A 21,970-nucleotide genomic window follows, 5' to 3' on the forward strand; every position below is an offset into this window, starting at 1 on the left:
AATAATAATAATAATAATAATAATAATAATAATAATAATAATAATAAAAAATACTCTTCCAGATACTCTTAAGTATATGAATTAAAGCATACTATCTGAATACTGCATTCTGATGCAACATTGGTTGGTCCCTTAAGATTTTGCTGAGCTGCATTTTAGAGTCATGCTAGCAACCTTACTGAAGTCTGTTTCAGGAAATATCCCTAATTCTTTATTACTTTTGTCAGAGAAACATGAAAGCACAACAGTGTTCTCTCTTGATGAGAATCTCTGTTATTCAATATGCTAAAAGTGGTTTGCTTTTTTATCTTATAGAAGCTCAAATCATGTAACAATGTTTCCGCCTTTGTGCTAGCTGTTAGAAAGTTCCACAACAAATTTGTGGTCCATTTCTAGTCAAGTTATGAAACCACAAACTATATGGAATTTATCTAGAGGATAACAAATCATAATTATTTTTCCTATCAACTTTCTTTTCCTTTTGATTTCTGCACTAAACTTCTGTTTTGATTTCTTTTTTTTCTTTTTGCTATGTTTTCATTTCTGAGCTATTTTTATTATTTTGTTTTTCTGTAGATACCTCTATAAAGTTTTCAAAAATCCTTTGTGTGTTTTATAATTTCTGAATTATTTTGTTACTTTTTTTTGGAGACATTTCTGTCAACTTTTCCAAATCTTTGTTTTTTATCACAGAATAAAAATTAAGTCAACCAGTTATCAGTGTAGCTCTTTCGGTCTGTGGCCATACCACCCTGAATGTGCCCAATCTTGTCTGATCTCAAAAGCTAAGCAGGGTTGGGCCTGGTTAGGACTTGGATGTGAGTGTAGCCCTCTTTCTTTGTTATATGACACACTTACCTGAATGGCATAATTATATTACTTGAATGAGATAATAATTCTGTCTCTATTGTAAGACTGCACAGCAATAAACAGTATTTTTAAAGGGTCCTACAATATATAGAGAGACTAATAACTTCTTGCTTCACCAAAACAGGATGCTTCAAAAGTCATCTTCTTCTTTACTTATATTTTTATATGTTAATTTCACTGTCCTGATGTTGGGTTAAATTAGGAATATACCAATGGATAGCACTCCTTCAGCATGAGTTGGGGTCTACTTTCTGGAGGATAGTTTTTAAATGACCTCTGTATGACTATAACTTAAGAAGGCTTAATAGAATATACCTTTCAAAGTAATATTTAGGGAAGACATAGCCTATTCTCTTAATGCTATCATTATCTTAAATATTTTCTGCAATTCTTCTTTGATGGTTATTTTAGAAGCATATAAACCACATAACAAAAACTGTCCTCTGACTGGCTGGCTATGGTAGAACTATAGCATTTCAAGACAAATCACACAATTTTGTGATACATAATGAAAATGACAAAGTTTTCAAAGGATATAAAATAGTTCAATTTAACATTAATTGATTGCTTAAAATTTATTAGACATGTGTTTAGAACACAAGGACAACCAAGATCTGCATTTGCCATGAAGGAATATAGAGTCCAAAGGAGGGAATAAATCTGTGCTCAAATCATTTCAATACAACAAAGGAGTTTTGATTGAGGAACATGTACAAAGAGAGCCAAATTCAGTGAAAAAACTTCCTTGATGAGAAAAAATGTTTTAAAGAACAAGTAAGAATTATCCAGTTGAAGAAAAGCAACAGGGTATTTGCATGAGGCACACACAAAGGCATGAAGGCACGGGGTAGTGTTATGATTGTAGGGAAGTGCAAGCACTCTCTTATTTGCGGGTGCACAAAGTGTGGAGTAGTGGTAAGAGAAAGGCTGGGTCTGAAGACAAGGCCAAGTCATTGAGGGTCTTGTATGCCATACCCAGCAACTGAAATTTCATCCTAAAGTTAATCAGAAGCCACTTAGGTGTTTTACACAGTAGAGTGACATGGTTAAATTTATGTTTTTGAAAAATCCATACTGGCATCTGTTTGGAAGATGTATGGAAGTGAGGTAAAAGTTGCAAAAGAAATACAGAAATACAAGAAAGCAAAGGGATTTGGAAGGTCAGAGGATGAATGAATTGAGGTGAACCTTGAAGCTTAGAACCCTGGTAGGAGAGCAGAGAACCTCTATTCAGGGCAGTTTTATTTAAAGCATGGGGCAAGTATAAAAATGACTTGTTTTTCCAGAAAGAAACTATCTTGAATTTGCATTCAGTTCATGTTAAGGAGTTATCATACAATTTAGAATTCAGTGCTTAGAAACAGTGCATAAACTCTTGGATCTGGCTGGATCTGGAAAAGACCTTAGAGCTTATCTCATAGAACAACTTTACTTCAATAATGAAAAACAGAGAACAGAAAATATAGAGATAGGTTTTAGTTGATATCATTATCATCAAAATAAGACCTAATATTTATATAATGTCTCATGTATTAGACCCTGTTCTAAGTTTTACATATATTATCTCATTTCACCTGCATGACAAGCCTATAAGGCAGTACTATTTTTTTTAAGATTTTATCTATCTATTATCTATCTATCTATCTATCTATCTATCTATCTATCTATCATCTATCAGGTGCAAGTGAGGGGAAAGGGGGAGAGAGAATCCCAGGCAGACTCCACGCTGAGTGCGGAGCCTGATGCAGGGCTTGATCTTATGACCCTGAGATCGTGACCTGAGCAGACATCAAGAGTCTAATGCTTAACTGACTAAGCCACCCAGGTGCCCCAAGGCAGGTACTGTTATTATTCACATTTTACAGATGAGGAAACTGAGGAATATAAAGATGAAATCATTTTCCTAAGATTGTACAGGTAGTCAATGGTAGAGGTGGGATTGATTCCAGGTAGTATTATTTTAGAGCTAATGCTCTCAATTCTACATTTAATTGCATGTAAGGCACATAGGTAATGGTTTATCCTGAACTAACATTCATGTTTCTAATCCAGTGCACATTATAATATGCAACAGAATAAAAATTTCTATTAAGAGATAAAACCTTATTATATGAATTTAGAGTTAGAGTATCCAGTCATGATAAAAAGGTTGAATCAGTAGAGAAAAGCCACATTCCTCCATGTAGGAGTTTATATGTCATGTAAAGAGCTAGGTCCTCAATAATATTAATCACTCTGGATAGAAGACCTGTCCCATACAAAGCAGAACTCACTAGGAATAGGAATGCTCTAGGCTGCCACAGAGTTAAATTCTGCCTTTGTTGGTTTTAACTCTGAAGGTGATAAGGGTTTAAAGGTATTGTCCATAGAATGGACTGTACAGTGATGTTCATCATGTGGAAGCTGGCAGGGGTCAGGAAGTAAGGAACCAGGCAAGGTTGAGCCTGAGGTCTGTTCCTGGGCCACAAGACTAAAGCAATACATTTCTCAGAGCAAATGAAAACCAAAGCAAGTTAAGTTGGGAACTCAACATGTCTAGAAAAAGGCAGAAATACTCAGTTGGCCACCCTGTCACTCTAGTTTCTTTATTTTGTCATTCATTCACTCATTTATTCAACAAATACTTGAGTTTATGTGACAGGCATTGTGCTAAGCAAAGGAAAATATATTAGTAAACAAAAAATGCAGTCATGGAGTTCAAATCAAATGAAGGAGAGACCCATAAATAAAAAAACAGTATTAATTATAAATTATTATAAACGTTACTGAAAAAACAAACAGCATGCAAAGAGAGAAAACAACAGTGAGGGAGGTTACCATGGGTAAAGAAGGCCAGAGGCCTCTCTGGAGAGGTGACATTTAAGGCATGACAGGAAGTCAGTCTTCAGTCAAGTGATAAGCATTAGACAATAATTCCAGGCAGAGATCAAAGCATGTCTATTTGTACAGAGTCTGGTGAGCTCTGAGGAACTGGGAAGGAATGGGAAGAGCCATAAAGTCTCCTCCTAATACTATATATTGGAGATTTTGCTTTAGTAAGAGAGCTAAATTCCTTTGCCTGTGCTAATTGCCAGGGCACTGACCTCACTTCCAGTTTTCTTCACTCTCAATAATGTAGAACCTGTTATAAGGACAAAGAACCACATGTCCAAGGGTATCTGATATATTTATGGTAAAGGTTGGGTTTTTTTAATGAATGTTAAAACAGGACTGAATTAAATTTTGATATCATAAAGAATCCTAGATTTTTCTGAAACTGTGAAGTTACACTCATGATTTCAGATCAAGTATTTTAAAATTCCTGTCCTTGAAATGTTTTATCAAGGAAGAGAAGCTTTGCCCTTTCGAAAGCACTATCTGCAGCTAAAATAGAGGAAAGGTGGCTTGGGAATTTTCTTTAGAAATTTTGAGTATTTCTATGGGTTAGGTAAAAATAATAATAAATATATAATAATAAACAATACAAAGGTATCAGCAACCTTACTACCTGTGTTTATTATTTTTGCCATACCAGTGTTTATAGGAAGGAATGTTTTATTTTTTTTTAAAGATTTTATTTATTTATTTGAGAGAGAATGAGAGACAGAGAGCACGAGAGGGAAGAGGGCAGAGGGAGAAGCAGACCCCCCGCTGAGCAGGGAGCCCGATGCGGGACTCCAGGATCATGACCTGAGCCGAAGGCAGTTGCTTAACCAACTGAGCCACCCAGGCGCCCGGAAGGAATGTTTTAAATATAAGAATGTTACAGGAAGAAATGTTCTAAATACCACAACACCTTTAACATGTGAAGGGGCACATGGAGGCAAAAGTGTCTACAAAAAGATATAAATGTAATTCCGAAACTTTCCTTGCTTGAGATTTACTAATAGTCCATTTCCTTGGCAACAGACGTGGCACAGCCTGTAGGCCATGTGCTTGGGTGTTACCTCCTCTGGCCCTCTTAATCTGCACATCACACGTTTTTCAGGATAGTCCCCCAATATTGGAATAGGGCATCATTGTCCAGCAGAGGCAGAGAAAACAAGCCAGCTTATTTTCAGTGTTTAGAAGAGTACCAGACTGTAAGGTGGTTCCACCTTGACCCTCAGTCACTGTGCTGGTACCAGGGCAATCCTATAAATGTGGTTCTAAATCAGAGCATCACTCAGAGCTTTGGTTAGATGCCACACTTAACCTTGGGTCACCTATATACAATAATCTGTGTCAAGTGCCTGACACACGGTAGGTGCTCAGTACGTGGTAGTGTTCTCCCCTGCCAAGGCTCCTGGGGAGGATAGTTTATTGTGGAAATACCCTAGCTATATCTACTTTAATCTGCTCTGTAGTTAGCTTTGAAAATCATGACTGTTCTGAGATGATAGAAGCCTATCTCTGTCTTAGGGGAAGCTTAAAATAGTCTTAGATTCAGGCATTCCTTCTTTGGGGCTAGCCCTGGGCTCAACTGTTTCACTGCAAGAAGCAGTAATCAGAGCTGGTCATCTTCCCAGGCAAAAGGTGCCTGATGCAGCAGCGCGTGGAGGGGGAGAGTTAGCAGACTGGCTTTGGAGGCTGAAGCTTTATAGAACCAAGGGACAAGTCCCCGGTATTGGTTGGGGGAAAGACAAGACTTTGCAGCTGCTGGGAGTGCCAAGTATAGGGGGAACAGCATCAGAAGATGAAATGGAAGGGAACACAGGGCCTGGTCTTAGAGTTCAAATCCTGACTCTGCTATTTATTAGCATCCAAGTTGGGCAGCTTCTTTTTACATTTGGTACTGTTTTCAATACTAAAATGAGAACTGTGATTTTCCCCAGCCTATTACACAGGATTTTAGGAGTAGTTATGAGGTACTGTCAGGTACCTTCACCAGTTTGATTTGCAGGTTCAAGTCTAATCTTCTCAGGCTTAGTTGAGTGTGGAATTTTTACATCCCTCTGAGCCAGAGCTACATTCTCTAGGCTGTTGTACAAGGGACACAACCCAATCCATAGCAGTTTTCAGATTGTTTCCTTCCAGGTTCTCTATGTTCCTTCAACAAATATTTCCTACCTGCCTACTATCTGTCAGGGAGAGTTAAGTGCTGAATTAATTGCTGGGAACACACTGACAAAGAAAACAGGATGCTACCCTAGTGCAAATTGTGAGTAATTTAGTAAGAGAGAGAGAGAGACGATAAATACATAAACACAGAAATAAATATATAATTTGAAATTATGAAGGGGGAGAAAGCTTGGTTCAGTGATAGGAAATAACAGAAAGAGAAGTTCTGGTAAGATGGTTAAGGAAAGACCCTTCTGAAGAAGTGGCACTGAGGGTAAGACCCAGGAGATGAGCGAGAAGAAGGGCGCTGTGCCCTTATAGTGGGGATACACAGTGCAGTTTCCCTGTGAGGACTCCCTACACGGATGCTAATCATCCTTCTCTCCTCCCCAAATAGCCCTGACTGTCCCTGTGCTGAGCCCCAGCCTGTGCGACTTCTCCTGTCCGGTCTGCCCAAAGCAGGTCTGTGTGCCACTCTTTCCTCTGCACTTTCTGGCTTCCACCTCCTACTAGGAATTATATCCATAAAGCATCCATCTATTTATGTGCATGACAGACTGGAAGCATTGTGTGCTGTATAACTGCAAGTCTTAAAGTATGTTTTTCATCAGTGTGAATATGGCCTGATGCCAAACACAGCTTGAGACCTCCAAGCAAACTATTTTCAGAGGAATAAAATGTCCAAATGATTCCTGAATTAATTTGATCTCACATAGCAACCTAATTTATTCTTCCATTCTTCTACCTTGCAGCAGTTTAATTTATATGCCAATAAGCTGCCATGTGTAATAACTTTCCAGTTGTAAGCGCTGTTCATCTATCAGTCACTTCACACTGTATATACCTCTCCAAGATTTAAATGCATGCATCTGCCCCAGTATAAACCCAACCAGTTCTATGTGTCAGCAAAGAAAACATCCAGAGGAAATCCACCAGCATTTATGCTTTAATTCCAAACAAATAAATAAAAACTTGATTATTTAGTTAAGATTGATCATCTTAAATAAATCAGTGTGTGAAGGTTCTATGTGTCGCATTCTACAGTAACTTAATAAGGGTCCTGTCTGACTTTAAGGATTTGAAAGTGATAGGAATCCAATCTATGCTTTCATTTCTTCCTTTTTTCTGCCAAAAGGCATGGAGTGATCCCCAGGTGTTTTGAAAAAGTCAAAGTAGGCCATCAAAATAAAAGCAAATATCATTCTAAAATCCAATGAAGGTCTCACACCAGTGTGTCCTTCCATATTTACCTGCACTACATAGATAATGTAATTTTATAAAATACAGGTTTTTAAAGAAATCTGCAGATCTCAGCAAACCAAATTCAATTAATGATTACCACAGACCACAAGTTCAATCATTAATAGGTTAAAGGGCAAGAATCTAAACATACATCTCTCTCATCTTCCTTTGAGATTATGGTACTAATCCTCCTGAGGTTAATATGAAGCTGAAATAAAATTCACAAATGTCTTATCTTCCGAGAAAAATGGATTCATTCTGCTTTTCAAAAATCTATTTAATTATATGCTAAAATAAAATAAAGTGAAGGTAATCAACCTGTTGGACTCAAAAGGCTTCCCACTGAACTTAGAATAAAATCCAAACTCCTACTACCAAGGCCCTCTATAACACCCTTGTCTACATCTTTGAGCTTTTCCTCTTGCTCACTGTGCTTCCTTTTGATCCTCAAACCTCATTCTTTAGGAGACTTTGCAAAATGAACTAGAGCCTCTGAGTATGGAACCCCAGGTTCCACTGTATTTCAGAGAAGGTAAACTGTCCTTTCACTGAATCCTAATGAACCTCTTCAAGACTCTTAAAACTGCAATTTATCATATGCAAAATAACATTCTTTCAAAATTTTATTAATATCAGAAAACTTCTGAGAAAAGATAAAAAATAAATGAAATATATCTACTTTTATCAGCTTGCTATTAAGTCAATCTTTAAACTCAATGAAAATCATTTCATAGAATTCAGATGCTTCTACATTTCCCACTTTTCTAGATTCCTAAGAACTCAACTCTGTATCCTTCCAAGTCTGAAATACCTTAGTTACCCTGAAGGCTTCCTTAGGCCCTGAGAAGAAAACCGTACCCAGTCCCCAGGGCCATTCACAGCCCCTGTAGGCTTAAGGGGTTCCTAAAGCTCTCAAACAAATGATTCACTGCTCTTTGGTCTCAGTGCCCAGCAGGTAAAGCCTTTTGACACAAATCCGACAGTTCCGCAATCCAGCAGGTGGTAACATTCCCGTGTCTTATGAACAGGGGCTGCTCCAAAACAAGGCAACTGTATTTACCTCCCATAGAGTACTGAATTAAAAAAACAGTCTGCTGCCCCGGTGACAGATCGTGGGAGGGTTATTAGTCGCATGTAACATCCACTTTTTCTGCCAATCACAACCTAAAATCTAGATACAGAAAGCCCAGGTTTACCAATATCAGACAGTTGGGCATAAAGCTAGCTCCAATATTATGTAAACATCTATTGATTGACTTTCAACACATTACGGTAGGGAGTCTCAACTTTAGGTGTGCAGAAGAATCATCTGGAGAGCTTTTATTTTATTTTATTTTTTTAAATTTAATTTTATTATGTTATGTTAATCACCATGCTTTACATCATTAGTTTTTGATATAGTGTTCCATGATTCATTGTTTGCGTATAACACCCAGTGCTCCATTCAATACATGCCCTCTTTAATACCCCTCACCAGGCTAACCCATCACCCCACCCCCCTCCCCTCTAGAACCCTCAGTTTGTTTCTCAGAGTCCATAGTCTCTCATGGTTCATCTCCCCCTCCGATGTCCCCCCTTCATTTTTCCCTTCCTACTATCTTCTTTTTTTAACATGTAATGTATGATTTGTTTCAGAGGTACAGGTCTGTGATTCAACAGTCTTACACAGTTCACAGCGCTCACCATAGCACATACCCTCCCCAGTGTCTATCACCCAGCCACCCCATCCCTCCCACCCCACCCCCCACTCCAGCAACCCTCAGTTTGTTTCCTGAGATTAAGAATTCCTCATATCAGTGAGGTCATATGATACATGTCTTTCTCTGATTAACTTATTTTGCTCAGCATAATACCCTTCAGTTCCATCCACGTCATTGCAAATGGCAAGATTTCATTCCTTTTGATGGCTGCATAATATTCCATTGTATATAAATACCACATCTTTATCCATTCATCTGTCGATGGACATCTTGGCTCTTCATCTGGAGAGCTTTTAAAAGGCTGTCGCTCAGGCCTCACCTCATACCGACTATGTTAAGTATCCTTTTAAGGTAAGATTTAGAGGTGAGCAACTTTTAAAAGCTCCTAGGTGCTACCAATGTGTGACCAATTTTGAGAACCACTGAATTACAGAAAGATATGTATTTAGAACCAAATATGCCTTCTTGTCTTCCTTTAAAATTCTATATAATGGATGACTGCATTTATACACAACATACACACACACACACAGAGGCAAATATAGTCTTTGATGAAAGAAGTAGGGATAGTGGTTACTCTGATGGGCAGGGAAGGTCATAACTGGAAGGAAAATGAGGGGTGTTTTGGGGGGCTGATAACATTCTGTTTTGTTTTGGTTTCATAGATGTGTTCAGTTTGTGAAAATTAAGCAAGTTGTACATTCATGATATGTGCACTTTTTTTGCATATATGTCAAACAAAAGTAAAAACATTACAAATAAAAACTCTTCTTTCTCTCTTCTCCTTATACTTCCTTTCTTTTCTCCAAATTGGTATTTTAAAATGTTATTTTCAAAATGCTAAGCTGGTCCAAGATTAAATAAAGCTACACTTAAACCTTAAGACCAGCAAAATTAAATTATTTTAACAAGGTTTAGTGACATATTTAAGAGGAAGTGAAATGGTCTCTTTCAGCATCATTGTTCAACAAAAAAGTAGAAGGGTAGTCTTTCTTTGCTTTCTTTACTTTAAACAGTATCTGTAAAAATTTAAATCTACATTTGTCTTCTTCCTTTAGATTCTAAACTCCATGATGGCAAAGACCATTTCTCCTTTCTTCACCACTTTATTCACCTTGCTTAGCACACAACAGATAGTATTTGCTTAATAAGTATTTGTGGAGGGATGAAAGAATGAAAAACCAAATCAATAAAAAGCTGGAACAGAAGCTTTCTCCGTTGTAAGGGTCCTATCTTCTGAATATTTTATTCAAGCTGATACTGACTAAAATATCTCTTTGATAATACCACCTCCTGTTTCTAAAACATGGTTAAAGCCTCCCTATTATAAAATTGCAAATTCTAAGTTGTTCCACTGTTGATAGGTACTTTATGTTCTTATTCCTCATAACCCTCCTCCATATGTACCTTGTGATCAAATGCATTTGTAAATGCTGGCTTAAATGAAGCTAATCATAGCCTCTAAATACCAATATGCATTTTAAGTCATCAGGACTTAAATTAACCTTACACACTTAGCATGCAACACTTTCCAAGTTTATTTAACCATAGAACACTTTATTCAAAAGGCATCTGTTGGGATTACTGCTTCACAGAACCAGTGTAGGAAACATTAGCTTCCATTATTTAATCAAAATTCCTTAGCCTGATAGTCAAGTCCTCAAGGATCTGGCTTCAGCCTCTCCTTCCGGCTTTTTTTTTTTTCTAGTTCTACACACCAAATATGCCTTGAGCTCTCTTATATCGGCCTCTTAACACATGTCACCCTCCTCCACAGAGATTCTCCTCTTTACCTCCTCTGCCTATTTCCTTTCTAAGCTCAGATACGAGCTTTTCTAATCCCACATTTCTAAACTCTCCAGTCTACAGAATTCTGTTGTCTAAATTCCTGCTGTTACTGTCTGCACGACCCATTTGGCAACTGATGAAACACTGTTGATCGATAAAGTAACTGTTTCTCACTGATAGTAAAGTTATCCAACTGTAAAAGTGTTTATGTATAATTTTCCCCAATACTGTAAGCTCCATGAGGACAACTCTGTTCTCTTATTGTTTCTTTCCCAGATTGTTTCTTTAGGACAGTAACTGTTGAACATGAGTTAATAACTGTTTTAAGGTATACTCACCAGCCTCCCATTTGGAAAATAACCTTTATCTAACCCAAAATGACAATAAGGATAGTTATTTCCGCTGTTAAAAAATTCTCTCCTTCTTCTCAAATGCCTCTAATTTTCCAAGCATTCTTTCCCAGCTGATTGGAAAAGCACCAATGAGTTCCACTAACTTGAAAATTCCCCCGGAGTCCTTTACTTTTAACCTTGTTAAACACCTGCTTATATGTAGAAGTAAAATTAAGTCTGCTTAATTTGTTTTTAATAAAATCTAGCAGACAGTCATGTGTAGTTAAACACCAGCTGTAAAGCTGTAAGAACTCTGATCAGATCTGTAGTGTCTCTCCATTTCTCATGGTCCAAGACAGTGGCATTCCAAAGGGTGCTTTTATTTAGTTGATGTTCAGAAGTAACTGGGGTGTATATGGACATACACAGCCAAGGCCTCTCAAAGTTTTATCTCATTAATCTGAAATCACAGCAGAACACAAAGGCCAGAGCCTAATAATCAGAAGGATAATAGGTGACTGAGAGGGAGATGCATATAATTAAGGAATATTAATAATACAATAAAGTGCTGCCTTATCTTTAAGTCAGGGCTCTCAACTAGGAGTGAATTTGCCTCCCGAAGGACATTTGGGAATGTCTGGAGATGTTTTTGTTTGTCACAACTCATGCTGAGATGTTACTGGCACCTAGGAAGTTGAGGCCAGGATGCTGCTAACCATACCACAACGCACAGCAGTACCCCCCCAATAACACATCAGTGGTGTGGATGTTGGGGGCCCTACTGTAAGGTAAACAATGGAACATAAAGAAGCATGGAAAATTCCTCAGCTGAAGGACAGAAGAAAAGAGGCTATTGTTTAATTTAAATGCATATTAGTAATTTTATAATGTAGGCTAATTATAGGGAAAATAATAACAATTTTAGGAATCTCTACTGCTTCCTATAATAAATGGAGATCAAAGCTGCAGAAACACTTACTAGGAGACAGACTTACTTAACATATACCTCATCATCATGTGGAGGTTTCTTCTTACAGTTAAGTGACAGAGCAGTGCACAATATTTTTTAAAAAATTAAAAAGATCATAAAAGAGTGACAGCTTAAAATAATCTTGAAATAGCAAAAGTGGCAGAGTTACTTATGAAATCTTGCCTGTTAAGTCAATAAATAAACCTCACTAAACTGAATTTGTTCATGTACCTATGTATCTAAAAAAAGTGTGCTATACAAATCTCTAAATGGTAAGAATAATTCCCTTCTCTTTGCTTATCTGTATTTTATAAATTTTCTACAGTCAATCAATTCCCACCACTGCTTTCCATTACTATTAATTAGAATTGTCTTTGCTAGGGTTTCATATAAATGAAATCATACAGTATATACTTTTTTGAATGGCAATATGCTCTTGTTGGTGAACATTTCAGTTGTTTCCAGTTTTGGGCTCTTACAATAAACAGTTTATTCTTAAAATAAATATATAAAAGTTATTTAAGACTACTACGTTAGTTTTAAAATATTCACATTTTTAAACATAAATGAGTTCATCTTCTTTAACCCACTCAGAGTGATGCACTTTACAGAAACAATTAGAGATATATATAAGTAATCACATACAAAGTACTTCACTGTGGAATGGTTTAAGATAGACTCAAACACTAGAAAAAGAAAGAAAGAAAGGAGAAGAGAAAAGAAAAAGCAACTAAAGGTTCAGGAAGAACTAAATTAATTTTGGTACTATAGTACATCCACATAGTGAACTACTATGCAACTAACACTGGTGAATACTTAATGATATAGGTAAATGAAATTTTAAAAAGATAAAAACACTATCTAAAGTAGAATTTCAATTTTTCCACTTAGATAAAAGTAGTACTGACCAAAATGCATGACTATACTATAATAGTTACCTCTGAGTAATGGGATATGGGTGATCTTTACTTTTTTTCATGCAGCTTTACATTTAATAAGTTTCTAAATGAAGAATAATTTATGATTAGAAAAAAATACAAAAAGTTAAAATCTATTGAGATATTAGTGAACAAGTATTTGAATTAAAATTAATTCATAATAGAGATAAGTGAATTATCTCTCTGTATTGATTTATGCTATACAAAACAGATATTATTAAGCAATATCACTACACATACCAAAGACTCCTTTTCCTACCCTAGAATAACCTGGTAGATTTTATTCTTGGCTTCTGTCCCCTTTCCCTCAAATTAGTATTTAGGTAATTGAGGACCCCAAATGCAGAAGTCAACCTTCTTCTCTAGTGTACAAAATTTTTGTGACTTTATTATGGATAAATTTGTTTTAACTCTAAAACATTCTAGATGTTAAGTGACATTTGTTTTTGTGTAACATTTTAAAAATGATTTAAATCTTAGGAGCAGTCATTTAGAATGATTTATGAACTTCCAAGGAAAACCTTTAGCACAACACACAAATAAGTACAAAATCCTCTCATATGCATTTTTGTAAATTAAGAAGCCCTCAAAGGTCATCTGTATTATCATTTCTGACTAAAGAGTCTAAATCTGACCAAACTGTCGCAAAATATGCATCTTCACAGCTTTGATATTACAACGATAAGTTATATTACAGATGTTTAATTCACTAGTCTGAATGGGTAACGCTGAATAATTTTCCAGTACAGATATTAAAATTGGTGACAGATAAGGTCACTAAGAAACCTGGCTGCTGCATCAGATACTGCAGGAGAATCTAACTGAGACCTATTCTTTTACTCTGTTTATCCACCTAACAAGTCCAGAGAGTTTTCTGAGTCAATAATGGGCTGCCTGCTCTGTCTCCAGACACTCTGCTGGAAGGTTAAAAAAAGCCCCCAACCCAAACTATCCTCCAGAGTGAATTCAGTCAGTGAACCCTTTAAAAAATAATTCTTTCAGAAAACACCCTGAGACTATCCTTCTAAGAGTGACATTTACAAAGAGCAGCATGGGGCTTGCCTGAGTGGTGCAGAGATAAACTTGGCTAGAATAGAATGGTGCTGGGTTATATAAAAGGGAGAGAAATTGAGTGAGTAAGGCTGAAGACAAAAGCAGAGCACAGGGCTTTCACTGCAATTGTGTTTAAGTAGGCCCCATACTAGGGGACCTCTCAAGTCTAGCTCTTCAATGCTCCTTGAACAAAGGCATGTATGATTCAACAATAAACACATCCTAAACTTCTCTTTTTGTGAAAGGGCTAAATGTCAATAAAATTTTTTAAATCTACTAGGAAATATGGTGTTCAAGTTGCAATTCTGTACATAAAGATTCTGAAGTCATTGTGATTTCACTCTTTGTAAATGCTAATTTTTACTCAAACCCAATAAATAATTTTCAAATATTAAAAAAAAACCAAAAAGGATAATTTAAGAAAACAAGTCTTTTAAATACAAATTTACCATATTGGATAATAAATATCATTAGTATCAAAGTAGAAAAAGTTCATTTTTCATTGATAGGATAAGTGGACTGCCTATCATTTGTTACAAGACCAGTAAAAGAGGCTCATTATGATAAATATTTTCGTTTCACCCTTTCATGTGAAATGTCTTGGCTTTTGCTCTAGTATCTTCCCATGTGTAGACAGTCTTTCCACTGCATGTTCGAAGAGACTTGGCCATAGGAGATAATGCATAGTCAAAAAGTCTATAATGTTTTGGATTAGAGCATAAGAAAAGAGCTTAGTGTTCAGATATGAAAATATTTTTTTCAAGGTAGTGTTTTATCTAAGACTAAAGGATGAAAAGAAGTAGACTAAGAAGATTAACTCTTTCACTACAACACAATCACAGTAAACAATGAGTAGGGCCCTTTGACAGTTGTACCTCCTAAACAGCATGTGACAGAATTAAAAAAAAAAAAAATACTGCCACTGAAGAAGCTAGAGATGGTGGAGAAAGTCTGTAAGCAACACACAGTGTTTTATAGAGGAAATTCATCATCCTCTTTTCTGTTTGAATAGTGGTTTTGATACAAGAATGTTCTTCATATCACTAGTTGTAATGACAAATACAGGAAACCACACTGGCCACATAAATGTCCAACAACTGGGGGTATCAGCAAGTTATCTTTGTTTTGTTTTAAGATTTTATTTTTAAGTAATCTCCACACTCAACATGGGGTTTGAACTGACAACCCTGAGATCAAGAGTTACATGCTCTTCTGGCTGAGCCAGCCTGGTGCCCCTCAACAAGTTATCTTTGTAGTAGAATTATGGGTAATTTTTATTATCTTTATACTTTAGTTTCTAACTTTTCTAAAAATAAACATTTTTATAATAAAACATTAAAATTACATTAAAAATTTGAGAATAAATTTGAGTTCTTTTAGGGACATAGGGAGAAACCAGGTGTGTTACAGTGAGCCATACATGATAATTTATCTCAACAATTTTGAGAAATGTGTGTGTATATATATATATATTTTAAAGATTTTATTTATTTATTTGACAGAGAGAGAGAGAGCACGCACAAGTAGGCAAAGAAGCAGGCAGAGGGAGAGGGAGAAGCAGGCTCTCCGCTGAGCAGGGAGCCCGATGCGGGACTTGATCCCAGGACCCTGGGATCATGACCTGAGTTGAAGGCAGCCGCTTAACTGACTGAGCCACCCAGGTGCCCCAAGAAATGTATATTTTTTTGGAGACAGGTATTAGTCAATGTTCAACAAGGCTAAGCTTCAGGAACAAATCAACTCAGAAATCCCAGTGACTTAAACAAAGACTGTATCTCACTCTTACAAAATCCAATGTGTCTTAAGCAATCCTACTCCATTTTGCAGCCACCCCATGTAGAAAACACGTCCTCCAAAACTGCCACAGCAAGGGGGAGGTCCAAGATGTTGGCACAGGAAGACCCTGAACTCACCTCCTCCATAGATACACCAAAACTACAACAACATATGGAATAATTCCTGATGAAAAAGAACTGAAAACTAGCTGAACAGCATTCTTCACAAGGGATAAAAGGGATGGGTAGGAGAGGCAGAAACAAGGTCTTGCCAAAAACCCTACCACCTGCATGACAACATACTATATAGAGGGAGGGATCTCATGGACCAGAGTCGCTCCCTGAGAAGTGAGGAGTTTGTGCCCCACATTGGGCACCCCAACTCTGAGGACCTGCACCAGAGAGAGGAGACATTTCCAAAAATATCTGGCATTGGAAACCAATGGGGCTTACATCTAGGGTATCCAGGGAGTTGTGGGGATCTGAGATTTTACTTTTGAGGAACTCATGTGCAGACTCACTTGTCCCAGGAACCCAAAGGCAGCAGGCAGCAGTTTGAAGATGACTAGATTATATGTGAAGGTCATTCAGCTGCTAATCTTAAAGCAACTGCTGGAGGGGCAGGGATTAGCTGGGATTTTCCTCAGGGACAGAGGCAACTAGAAAGTGTCATTTTTTGCCCTCCACCTCTACCTCGCTAGCTCAGGTGGGCATGGCCAGACATAATCTTGCTAGGGTATGCCCTGCCTCAGAGCTCATCTCAGGGCTCACTAAGGCTACAGGGGTACCCAACACTCTTCCACAGCCTTGCTAAAGTACGATCTATACAGAAGATTCCTCTTGATTGCCTGGTTCTGGTGACCAGAGGGGCTTGTGCTCCTGGGCTCCACAGGACCATAATAATAAGAAAGACAGTTCTGGGCACAGTATCATACCCAAGGCACTACACAGACAGCAGACCGAAATACACCCCTAGTCTGCACATGAAAGAAGCCCATTTAATTGCCCTGGAGCTTCAACTGAAGGACCGGCTTCAGGTTTAGTACACGTCCAGAGGTTACAGAGGTGTTTACAGGGAACACAGGCAGGGAGACATCATGTGTACATCCTCCCTTGGCCTTGCCACAGCTTGCTGTTACCTCCCAGACAGTAGTTTATACATTTGTCTGAAGCCCCAGTTCTTGCAACTGTTGCCCAGGGGACACATCCAGATCTCCTGGTCTGGAGGTCAGTAGGGTCTATGATTGTGGTCCCATGGGACTATGTATATATATTTGTATACTTTAGAAGCTGCTGCCTATGATCTGGCTTCCACTCAGCCTGAATGTAGTTGCTGACTAAGATCATTCCCTTTGGAACACGAACAGATCCTGCCATACCCTCAACAACTGGGACCTATCAAGAAAAAATGAAGCTACTTAGATAATCACAAAGGTTTAAGGGTGGAACAATAAGGTTCATGTTCTACAAAAGAATACACCTTTAAGAATGGGAGAGGCAGCTATTTCATCTAATACATAGAAACAAACAGAGAGTCAAGCAAAATGAAGGGGGAAAGAAAAAAAAAAAAAAAAAACAACCAGAGGAATATGTTACAAATGAAACAACGAGGCAAAGACCTCAGAAAAAAAAAAAATTAATGAAATGGAGTAACCTGCCTGATAAAGAGTTCAAAGTAATGGCCCTGAAGATGCTTACCAAATTCAGGACAAACGCAGTTAAGAACTTCAACAATGAGATGGAAAATACAGGAAAGTAACAAAGAGAAGCCACAGAGCTGAAGAATGCAATTACTGCAATGAAAAATACACTAAAAGGGTTAAACAGCAGATTGGTTGAAGTATAAATGAATCAGTAGCCTGTTAGATAGGGCATGGAACTCACCCAAAGACAGCAACAAAAAGAAAAAAGAATGAAAAAAAGTAAAGATAGTTTAAGAGACCTAATGTACAACATCAAGCGGAATAACATTTGCATTACAGGAATTTGAGAATGAGAAAAGAGAGAAAAAAGGGGCAGAAAACTAACTTGAATGACTGAAAACTTCCTTAACCTGGAAAGAAAACAGACATGTAGGTCTGAGAAGCAAAGATTCTCAAATAAGATGAACCCAAAGAGATCCACAACAAGACAAATTATGATTAAAATGTCACATGTTAAAGAGAGAATCTTAAAAGCAGCAAGAGAAAAAGAACATGTTATATATAAGGGAACCCCCATAAGGCTATGTGCAGATTTCTTATCAGAAATTCTGAAGGCTAGAAGGGAGTAGCATGATATATTCAAGGTGCTGAAAGGAAAGACCTGCCAACCAAGAATACTCTACATGGCAAGGTTATGATTCAGAAATGGAGATAGAAAGTTTTCTAGGCAACTAAGAGATAAAAAGTTAATCACTACTATATCAGCCTTACATGAAATGTTAAAGGGTCTTCTTTAAGCTCAAAAGAAAAGGCACTGATAACAAGAAAACATATGAAAGTAAAAATCTCACTGGTAAAGGTAAATATATGTATATATGGGTAGGGGATTAACCGCTTTTAAAGCTAGTGTGAAGGTTAAAAGACAAAAGTAGTAAAATTAACTGTAACCACACAATAATTAGTTAAGGGATACACAAAGTTTTAAAAAAAGTAAAATATGACATCAAAGACATAAAATGTGTGGGAGGCTAAAAACGTAGAGATTTTAGAATGTCTTCAAATTTAAGTTGCTACAAAGTTAAAATAGACTTCTATGTATATAAACAGTTATATGTAAACATCATGGTAACCACAAAGCAAAAACCTACAGTAGATACACAAAATGAGAAAGGCATCTAAACATAATACTAAAGAAATTTACCAAACCACAAGAGAGCAAGAGAAGAAAGGAACAAAGAAACTATAAAAAACAGCCAAAAACAGCCAAAAAATAACAGAATGGCAATAAGTACATACATACCAATTATTACTTTAAATGGGCTAAATTCAATCAAAAGACATAGAGTGGCTGAATAGATTAAAAAAAAAAGACTCATCTATATGTTGCTTACAAGAGACTCACTTCAAATGTAAGCACACCCATAGACTGAAAGTAGAGATATGGGAAAAGATTTTCTAAGCAAATGGAAATGAAAAGAAAGCTGGTATTGCTGTATTTATATTAGACAAAATAGACTTTAAAAAAAAAGATTGTAATAAAAGACAAAGAAGAGCACTGCATAATGATGGGGGTGGTCAATCCAAAAAGAGGATATAACATTTGTTAAGTATATATGCACACAACATAGGAGCACCTAAATATGTAAAGCAAATATTAACAGACTAAAAGGAGAAATTGACAGTAATACAATAATGGTAGGAGATTTTAACATCCCACTTACATTGGCAGATAGATCATCCAGACAGAAAATCAATAAGGAAACATTAGCCTTAAATGACACATTAGACCAGATGGACTTAATAGATATATAAAACATTCCATCCAGAGCATCAGAAAAGACATTCTTCTCAAGTACACATGAAATGTACTCCATGATAGATCATATGTTAAGCTACAAAAACAAGTTTCAATAAATTTAATAAGGTTGAAATCATATTAAGCATTTTTTTCTGACTACATGGTATCAAACTAGAAATCAATTACAAGAAGAAAACTGGAAAAATCACAAGATTAAATAACATGTTACAGACTAACCAACAAGTCAATGAAGAAATCAAAAGGTAATCAAAAAATACCTTGAGACAAACAAAAATGGAAATACAACAACCCAAAATCTATGAGATGCTGCAAAAGAAGTTCTAGAAGGAATATGTATAGCAATACAGGTCTACATCAAGAAACACACAAAAAATCAAATAAATAATTTAACTTTAAAACTAAAGGAACTAGAAAAAGAAGAGCAAAAACAGCCTGAAGTTAGTATAAAGAAGGACATAATAAAGATAAAAGTGGAAATAAATGAAACAGAAACTAAAAAAAAAAAGATCAATGAAACTAAGAGCTCGTTCTTTGAAAGGATAAACAAAATTGACAAACGTTTAGCTAGACTCACCAAGCAAAGAGAGAGAAGACTCAAATAAATAAAATTAGTAATGAAAGAAATTATAACTGATAACACAAAAATCAAAAGATATAAAAGACTATAATGAACAATTATATACCAAAAAGCTGGAAAACCTACAAGAAATAAATAAATTCCTAGAAAAATACAACTTTCCAAGACTGAATCATGAAGAAATAAAAAATCTGAATTGACTCATTAGTAGAAAGGAAATTGAATTGGTAATCAAAAACCTTTCAGGAAACAAAAGTTCAGGCCCAGATGGCATCACTGGTAAACTCTACTAAACATTCAAAGATTAATAGCTAATCTCAAACTTTCCACAAAACTGAAGAGGAGGTAATGCTCTTAAACTCGTTTTATGAGGCCAGAATTACTCTGATACCAAAACCAGACAAGAACATCACAAAAAAAAGAAAATTACAAGCCAATAACCTTGATGAACGCAGAGGCAAAAATCCGCAACAAAATATTAGCAAATGAAAGTTAAAAGTACATTAAAAGGGTCACACGTCATGATGAAGGGGGATTTATTCCACAGATGCAAGGATGGTCCAACATCAGCATTTAAAACAGTGTGATATACTACATTAACAAAATGAAGAATAAAAATCATAAGATCATCTCAATGGATTCATAAAAAGTATCTGACAAAATTCGACATCCAATCATGATAAAAACTCTCAACAAAGTGATGATAGAGGAAACATACCTCAACATTATAAAGGCCATATATAACAAACCCATAGCTAATATCATACTCAATGGTGAAAAGCTGAAATGTTTTCCTCTAAGATTAGAAGCAAGACAAAGATGCCCTCTCTCACCACTTTCATTCAACACAATATTGGAAATCCTAGACAGAGCAGTTAGGTAAGAAAAAGAAATAAAAGTTATTCAAATAGGAAATGAAAAAGTAAAACTGTCGTAATTTGCAGATGACATGATTTACATATAGAAAACCCTAAAGACCCCTCAAAATCTGTTAGAATTAATAAATGAGTTAAGTAAAGTTGTAGGATACAAAAATCAATATACAGGAATTGGTTGTGTTTCTATATACTATAATGAACTATCATAAAGAGAAACTAAGAAAACAATATCATTCACAAAGGCATCAAAAAGAATAAAATACCTAAAAATAAATTTAGCCAAGGAGGTGAAAGACTTGTACACAGAAAACTATGACACTGATAAACTGAAGACACAAATAAATTCTGTACTCATGGACTAGAAGACTTACTAAAATGTTAAAATGTCCATACTACACAAAGCAATCTACAGATTCAATGCAATCTCTATAAAAATTCCAATGGCATTTTTCATATAACTAGAACAAATAATTCTAAAATTTGTTGGAATCACAAAAGACCTTGAATAGCAATCTTGACAAAGAAGAACAAAGTTACAGGCAACACACTCCTTAATTTCAAACTCTACTACAAAGCTACAGTAATCAAAACGGTATGATATTGGAATAAAAACAGACACACAAATCAATGGAAAAGAATAAAGAGCCCAGAAGTAAATCCATGCATATATGGTGAATTATGACAAAGGAGGCAAGAATATACAATGGAAGAAATATTGAATTTCTTCAATAAATGGTGCTGGGAAAACTGGACAGCCACATGCAAAATAGTGAAACTGAACCTCTATCTTATACCATATATAAAAATTAACTCAAAATGGATTAAAAAGTTGAATATAAGACCATAAAATTCCTAGAAGAAAACATAGGTAGTAAGCTCCTTGACCTCACTTTTGGCTGTATTTTTTTGGATCTGACTCCAAAGGTAATTTCAACAAAACCAAAACTAAATGACTGGGACTATAGCAAACCAAAATGCTTTTTCACAGTGAAGGAAACCATTAACAAAATAAAAAGGCAACCTTCTGAATGGGAAAAGGTATTTGCTTATCATATATCCGATAAGGAGCTAATTACCAAAATATATAAAGAACTCATACAACTCAATAATAAGAAAATAAACAATCTGATTAAAAAATGGGCAGAGGATCTGAATAGACATTTTTCCAAAGAAGATGGGCAAAAGGCACATGAAAAGACGCTCAACATCACCAATCATCAGAGAAATGCAAATCAAAACCACAATGAGACATCAAATCATACCTGTTATCAAAAAGACAAGAAATAACATATATTGGAGAGATTGTGGAGACAAGGGAACATACACTGTTGGTGGAAATGTAAATGTAAAATTGGTGCAGCCACTA

The 21,970-nt window shown here is 36.1% G+C and overlaps 1 protein-coding gene across 1 annotated transcript in view; it reads right to left on the reverse strand.

Annotated features, from left to right (window-relative positions):
* Positions 1–21,970, reverse strand: part of GPR158 (G protein-coupled receptor 158) — a 475,038-nt gene that overhangs the window by 104,778 nt on the left and 348,290 nt on the right. The gene's annotated exons all lie outside the window — the stretch shown is intronic.

This window comes from Mirounga leonina, unplaced genomic scaffold (genome assembly GCF_011800145.1).
Source record: "Mirounga leonina isolate KUSES-001 unplaced genomic scaffold, KU_Mleo_1.0 Mir_242, whole genome shotgun sequence".
Classification (NCBI taxonomy): Eukaryota; Metazoa; Chordata; class Mammalia; order Carnivora; family Phocidae; genus Mirounga; species Mirounga leonina.